The following is an 8,167-nucleotide window of genomic DNA, read 5'->3' as shown; positions in this document are numbered from 1 at the left end:
TCTCTCTCTCTCTCTCTCTCTCTCTCTCTCTCTCTCTCTCTCTCTGAACAGTTGCTCAACAAGTGGCGCCGTTTTAAATGCCCCTGGGCATTAGAAGGCTACGCAGCCTTTCAGAGAGCAGTAATTACCCCATCAGCACTGTGATGTAAGGGTCCGGGGGTTTTGGTGTGAATTCGGGGGCTTTGACCCACAAACGGCACCCTTGGCCGAGCGTGTTGAGTGTCACTGACGTCCCTCCTGCTGCCACTCTTCTGTTGTGCTGCACGAGTAGGATGTTTTTATTCTGCTCCCAGAACGATCGTTTAATCTGACATCCTTATAATAGAACAGAGATTAGATGGTATTTTTTCCCTTCCTTTCCTGCTGTCAAAGTGAAGTCGTCTTTGCCGGGCCTCTTATGTTTTGACAGCGCAGGGAACCTGTTGTTTAGCGGGAAATATATGTATCAAAGGGATGTAAGTGCCACTGATCCCAGAGGCGCAGTTTGCATTGGTTCAGGGGCTCAATGAATCCCCTGGTGGCCGTAGCCAGAATTTTACTCAAAGATTTAAATAGTTGTTGATAAAGTGTTGATAAAGTTTAAACAAAAAAGCATTGATTTGTTCAGATATAATTTTTCCCTCACAGTTACAGCCCCAGCCAGGGGGGGTGCTGCAGCATCCTCAGCACCCCCCCCTTCCTGCGTCCCTGCCTGAGGACCAACAACTCTTAAAGACCAACGTGGTCCAACAGTACGTCCAAAGTTTGCTGGACATGATCGAGGAGGAGGAAGAGCTGAAGAATCGGGTGGAGACCAGCCTGGAGACATGACGCAAGGAGCTTGAAGACCTGTGTGTGGAACTCCACATGCCCTCCATGCTGCGGCTGGAGAAGAGCCGACGCACACGGCTCGAGGTAATGCTGTAATGCAAGAAGCAGAGGGGAACATACAAACTGAAAGAAAAAGGAACTAACCCGGCTCACCATGCTGCATACTGACAATATGTGGTGTGGTGTCTACAGTACTCTATTCTCTATCCTAAAGCTAAAATATTGAATCAAATGAATGGACAGCTTGTATAAAAGTGCACTTTGTCTATTAAAATGGTATTCACATGGTTGACACTGAGGCCCCGTTTACACGAAGGGAAAACGCAGATATTTCCACGTGGTTTGGCCTATCATTTACACGAAAACACAGTTTTCGTCACAGAAAACGATCATTTCTAAAACTCCGGCCAAAGTGGAGATTTCTGAAAACGCCGGTTATGTGTTGTCGTGTCAACGGGGAGAAACAGGGTTTTAGGTTCTGAAGCGTCACATTATGCGCCAGGAAATGCTTAACGTCATATGAGCGCCCTATGTTTACAGTTTGTTTGTTACAGGAAGACGCTTGTGTTATTCGTTGTTGTTGATTCTGAGGATTCTGATTGGCTTGCATGGCTTTATCCTTCTCCCTACTAGAGTTTCGATTCTCTGCCCGAGCCCGAGCCCGACCCGACCCGGCCAATATTTCCCACCACTATCCTCGGGCCGGGCCTTTGATCGACGATTTTTTTATTTTTTTTTATCATTGGTTTATTGGCCTAATCTGAGGAGAAATCTATGCCATGAACAGAAATATTATAGGCCTTTATTACACGGGTCTTCTCAATGCCGTGGAACGCTCCGTTCACTTGCATGGGTAGTAGTGTGTGTGTGTGTGTGTGTGTGTGTGTGTGTGTGTGTGTGTGTGTGTGTGTGTGTGTGTGTGTGTGTGTGTGTGTGTGTGTGTGTGTGTGTGTGTGTGTGTGTGGAAACTACTATTGTGGAAAAAGAATATATCGATCTGCATGCCAATATAACTTCACTTCAATGGAAACTGATGTGAATGGCAATGATTTACTTTGTCATTTTTTTCGGACTAAAAACTAATCTAATTATGGTTGTCCTGCTTATCTTGTCCCCATAGTTTATTAATGAATGTATGAAACCTGAGCAAAACATGTTATTGGGGGAGCCTAAGAGATAGCCGTGAGCGGATCTATTTTGAAAGAATCAGGGCTGCCACTCATAACTCAATAATAATATTCATATTAATTATATTGATAATGTGATACCTGCTCCCTCAGGGTTGTCTGGCCAATGAATAGTTGTTAGGACGTTAGAAGCACGTCATCACAAGAGTTCCTGACGTACTGGCGGCATTGGCTAATCCCTGCCACAAAGACAAGGCGTGGTTCCATTAACTCTACTTAACGCGTAGACAGACACACAGACCAGTAATGACCACGGAGAGAACATAATTGAGTCTTAATTTGCGGTTTTATAAGTAATATACCTTGTTTAGGTTCTGTAAGCAGGGACTTAAATGGCTCTGTGCTGCTAGCTAGGAACTGATTAGCTTCATCACATGTCGTCTCGTCAGAGGTTCGGCTAATTCCTGTCCGACCCATTGTAATAACAACTGTTTCTTAATTTTGTGTCGAGGTTAATCCCTTGACAGCTCAATTCCAGTATTTAGTGACTGGTGAATTATCTTTGGTAATTTTTTGGTCTTAATGAAAGAGTGCGGTCTTTCGTATTGTTCAACATTCAGGAATCCATTTTTTTTTCCCTGAGCGAGGCCGGCAGGAAAAAAATGATATGCATCTTATGGAAAGAGACATATTGCCACTCGTGAAGTATGAAAGTTGTGACAACGGAGTCAACGGTTGTCAGAAACTGGAGATGCCTTCTCCTTTCCGGTCCACGCCTGACATCTGTCTTAGCCATCTAATTCCCCATCATTGTAGCGAGGAGAGTCTTTGAACACCACTAACAGCCCTAAAAGTGTTCTCCATTGTTCTGTGTGAACCCTAGACCCCTCCTAAGTGGCTCATCTCTCATAGAAACTGCAGTTACACCCCAGCTTTCTTTTGCTCCAGCCTTTACCACTAATGGAGGAAAATGAGGTAAAATTGCCCTTGGGTTGGTAAAAGTAGGAAGCACATTGATGAGTCAACGCAGAATAACAATAGCTGATATCATGAATTGAGATCTAATGTAACATGGGTCATGAAAGCCTGACGTAAACAAACCCCTTGGGATTCAACATTTCCTTCTCTATCTGCCTTGCTATTGAGTCACATAGGTGTTACGTTATGTGAATACTACCTTAAAATGGTTTGTACGGGTTAGGCACAAGACCCCTTTGATTTGTATTCTTGTGCATTAGGAACAAAATATTTACTGAAGTTCAATGTAGGTCAATAGAATAAGCAAGGATGTTTTCATTTCAACGACAATACTTTTTCAGGATTTTGTTTAATATTTTCACATGGGATGTCGGCATGAAGACCGGAAATAATGCTCTTATGGGTCAGATATTGACACATGGTAGATAATGTACCTCATGAAATCCTCTTTCTTACTTTGACAAAACCCTCAGCCCCTTGTTAGTCGAGAATGTTGAAACTCTGTCCTTAACTTTTAAACTAAGATCCCCAGCTCAGCTTAGAGGTTGCATCTTCTCATTTGTTTCCCTCTTCTTGTACATCAAGAAAGAACCCTGAATCTAACCAACTTCCCAAGCGATCAAAGCTTCTTTTGAAACCATGTCATCAGTTGTCAATCCGAGAAGACGGATCTGGTTTCACCTTATCTCACACACACACACACACACACACACACACACACACACACACACACACACACACACACACACACACACACACACACACACACACACACACACACACACACACACACACACACACACAGAAGAAGCATTCAGCATAAAAAAAACAATAACAATTCCTTAACGATTGTATTTCTGAGGTGGTGAGATCATGTGACTTGCGACGTGCCTATCAGGATGTGGCACCAGTGTTTTGATTCGGGGGCAAGTGGCGTCACAAAGAACGAAGGATGACAACAAGCTCCAGGATGTCAATTACACGGCAACAGCGTAATCCACACTTAAAGCTGTCAACCATCAATACAGAGGAATGCAGAGAGGCTGATATACCGAAGCCTGCAGAGACAAACTACTATTGTGTGTGTGCGTCACGTGTGTGAGTGTGTGTGTTTCTGTTTGTCTGTCCGTCTGCCTGACTCTGTGTGCGTGCGTAAATGTGTGGGAGTTTGAGAGAGAGAGAAAGAAAGAGAGAGCATAGGCCTACTCTTTGCCATCTATTGAAAGCATATATTTGCATAGGGTTGTACAATCAGGCACAACACATGCCACAAACAAATGGACACATACCAAGCAAGCAGGATTTTACCTCAATGGCTCCTTAACTTTGAATTGAAATTAAGAGTTATCAAAAGTCATGAATTGTATTTCATTATATATAATTATTGCGTTCAGCATTAAATGAATGGTCAAAGGCAAGAAACAGATTTGGATTTGTACAGAAAGTAAAACATTTAAAAAAAACAACAGATGCATATTTCAATCACACTTTCAATATGATTCATCTGAATCAAATTCTCTTTATTGCCAAAATGATTTATGGGAACATAAAAAGGCTCTCCTGGTTCACGCAGCAGACCCCCTGTGGGGGGGAGGGGAGGGGGTCAGGTTGGGTCTTCAAAGGCCGCTGCTGGCTCACTTTATGTTGCTACACTTAGTACTTTATGTAGTCGTGACTGCCCCAGCATTAACAGGTCAAAGGTCAAATGGTGGTTGTATTTGAACTGCACAAACATTTATTTGCTTGTATAAACTGACTGAGTGATTAATTATCTGCTAAATGCAGCTAAATGTTTATAAAAAGTCACACATGTTTTTAAAATTAAGCATGGTTACTTTGTTCATTTTCAAATTGGACGACAAAAGGTAGCAAGGAATCAGTAGCTACACAATGAACACTAATTCCAGCACCATTTTTCTAAATAATTTTGACAGCCTTTTTGGACGCCCCAAAACGAGTGCAATCAGGCGTGCATTGTAATAAACAAAATCTAAATCAAACCTCAACGTTTTTTTTAATTTATATGTATCCACTCTCATTCAGAGTGTATTTTACACTGGTGAGGAAGGATTGTCGAGGCACACAGCCGTCCAAACCTCCTTGTTCCCAGCAGAGCAGGCCTAAACACAGCTTCACGTAAACACATGCAAATAGCCGCCAAGAAGGGAAACCCAGGATCCATTATGGAGCCCTGAGCAATTACAAATGGAAGGAAGGCCTTTTACAGGCTTAGGCTCATCAAACAAAAGACCACAGCCATGATTAGAAAGACTATCTCATAATTACAACCAGCGCCAAATAAGTGTAGGCTATACATGGAATGCCATATTGTTGATTAGATATTGAAAAAATACATTGAACGACAAAGATAATATAATAAAGACACACATTTGATCGACGACCAAGCCTCTTGAGAACCCCATAATTAGGTAAATCAAACGTTAGCGATAGGATGGGCTTCTAAACCCGGACACAACGCAAAAATAAATGTTCCATTTCCATACTTTTTCTTGGACATAAAAACCTTTTGGGGGCTTCTCCTCAAAGACGGAGTGGACTGTAGGATAATCCCCATGTGAGCATCTTTCCAGATCCGAGTGGCCTATTGTCCTGTCACTCGTCGCGTTGCATTAGCGACTGAAGACCTATATCAGTTTTCCTACTGGGATGGCCCAGAGACACACAACGATGATCACCAGACAATGGGGATAGACAGTGAGGTAGAACAAAAATGAGTGAGTGAGAGAGCTCTCAACATTAATCAATATGGGCAGCCATTCATTGTTTGATTTGGCGTCGGTGACATAACAATGAAACTGTACCTGTCTCTGACAGAATGGTTTAGTTAACCCCACTATCGGGCTCAGTTTCAACATTGGAGGAACCCGTTTTGCGCTTTTGTGAGGCTGTCATATGACCGACCTCTGTGTGTGTGTGTGTGTGTGTGTGTGTGTGTGTGTGTGTGTGTGTGTGTGTGTGTGTGTGTGTGTGTGTGTGTGTGTGTGTGTGTGTGTGTGTGTGTGTGTGCGTGCGTGCGTGCGTGCGTGCGTGCGTGCGTGCGTGCGTGCGTGCGTGCGTGCGTGCGTGCGTGCGTTTGTTTGACCATTCGTCTGGGTTTTTAAGTTTGAAAACAAACTTAGTTTCAAAAAAGAGGAACTAGGCCTACTGACGACAGTTATTGTATTATTGTTGCTGGCGATCGTCTTGGCAAGGGATCATTTGATCAATCCTCATGCAGCTTTTATGAAATAGAAAATGAGGTTGGGAAGCAGCGCCCTCTTTTGACTAGATCACTCACATGCATTACAATCCATGCAAATACGTTTGACACATATCTTTCGCCTCTCATTGCAAATTAATAATAATAATAATAAATCGAAACAGTTTACAATAAAAAGGTTATAGTCTGCAGTGAGATGAAAGTCAAATACAGTGCGGAGAACAAGCATTTGATACACTGCCGATTTTGCAGGTTTTCCCAGGCACAAAGCATGCAGTAGTCCGTAATTTTTATAATAGGTACTCTTCTATTGTGAGTGACGGAATCTAAAACAAAAATCCAGAAAATCACATGGAATGATTTTTAAGTAATTAATTAGCATTTTGTTGCACAACATAAGTATTTCATAGCCTACATCAGAAAAGTAGAACTTAATATTTGGTACAGAAACCTTTGTTAGCAATTACAGAGATCATATACGTTTCCTGTAGTTCTTGACCAGGTTTGCACACACTGCAGCAGGGATTTTGGCCCACTCCCCCATGCAGACCTTCTCCAGATCCTTCCGGTTTCAGGGCTCTCGCTGGGCAAAACTGAATTTCATCTCCCTCGAAAGATTTTCTATTGGGTTCAGGTCTGGAGACTGGCTAGGTCACTCCTTGAGATGCTTCTTACAGAGCCACTCCTTAGTTGCCCTGGCTGTGTGTTTCGGGTCGTTGTCATGCTGGAAGACCCAGCCACGACCCATCTTCAAGGCTCTTACTGAGGGAAGGAGGTTGTTGGCCAAGATCTCACGATACATGACCCCATCCATCCTCCCCTCAATACCGTGCAGTCGTCCGGTCCCCTTTGCAGAAAAGCATCCCCAAAGAATGATGGTTCCACCTCCATGCTTCACGGTTCGGATGGTGTTCTTGGGGTTGTACTCATCCTCCTTCTACCCCCAAACAGTGGAGTTTAGACCAAAAAGCTCTATTTTTGTCTCATCAGACCACATGACCTTCTCCCATTCCTCCTCTTGATCATCCAGATGGTCATTGGCAAACCTCAGACGAGCCTGGACATGCGCTGGCTTGAGCAGGGGGACCTTGCGTGCGCCGCAGGATTTTAATCCATGACGGCGTAGTGTGTTACTAATGGTTTTCTTTGAGACTGTGGTCCCAGCTCCCTTCAGGTCATTGACCTGGTCCTGCCGTGTATTTCTGGGCTGATCCCTCACCTCCCTCATGATCATTGATGCCCCATGAGTTGAGATCTTGCATGGAGCCCCAGAACGAGGGAGATTGACCGTCATCTTGAACTTCTTCCATTTTCTAATAATTGCGCCATCAGTTGTTGCCTTCTCACCAAGCTGCTTGCCTTTTGTCCTGTAGCCCATCCCAGCCTTGTGCAGGTCTACAATTCTATCCCTGATGTCCTTACACAGCTCTCTGGTCTTTGCCATTGTGGAGAGGTTGGTGTCTGTTTGATTGAGTGTGTGGACAGGTGTCTTTCATACAGGTAACAAGTTCAAAAATATGCAGTTAATACAGGTAATGAGTGAAGATCAGGAGGGCTTCTTAAAGAATAACTAACAGGTCTGTGAGAGCTGGAATTCTTACTGGTTGGTAGGTGATCAAATACTTATGTCATGCAATAAAATGCTAATTAATTACTTAAAAATCGTACAATGGGATTTTCTGGATTTTTGTTTTAGATTCCGACTCTCAAAGTTGAAGTGTACCTATGAAAATTACAGACCTTAAAATGTTTTGTTAGTGGGAAAACCTGCAAAATCGGCAGTGTATCAAATTGTTCTCCCCACTGTATTTAGGCCAATTTATTTAATGTTAATTATTTTTAAACTGCATTTCCAATTTCATGCAACCATTCAGACCACCACGGGTATTTGATTATCCATGATGAGTATACTTTATTATTACAGCACCAGTTGAGCCCACTGTTTCAGATCGAATTCAACACTTTGTGATACAAAATAAAATGTGTTTTGGGCTGAGTTTTCGGAAAAAGGGGGGCGTGTTATCCCCATGGT

The sequence above is a fragment of the Gadus chalcogrammus genome, chromosome 7 (genome assembly GCF_026213295.1).
Source record: "Gadus chalcogrammus isolate NIFS_2021 chromosome 7, NIFS_Gcha_1.0, whole genome shotgun sequence".
NCBI lineage: Eukaryota > Metazoa > Chordata > Actinopteri > Gadiformes > Gadidae > Gadus > Gadus chalcogrammus.
The sequence above is the reverse complement of the archived record's forward strand: the minus strand, read 5'-3'. Positions refer to the sequence as shown.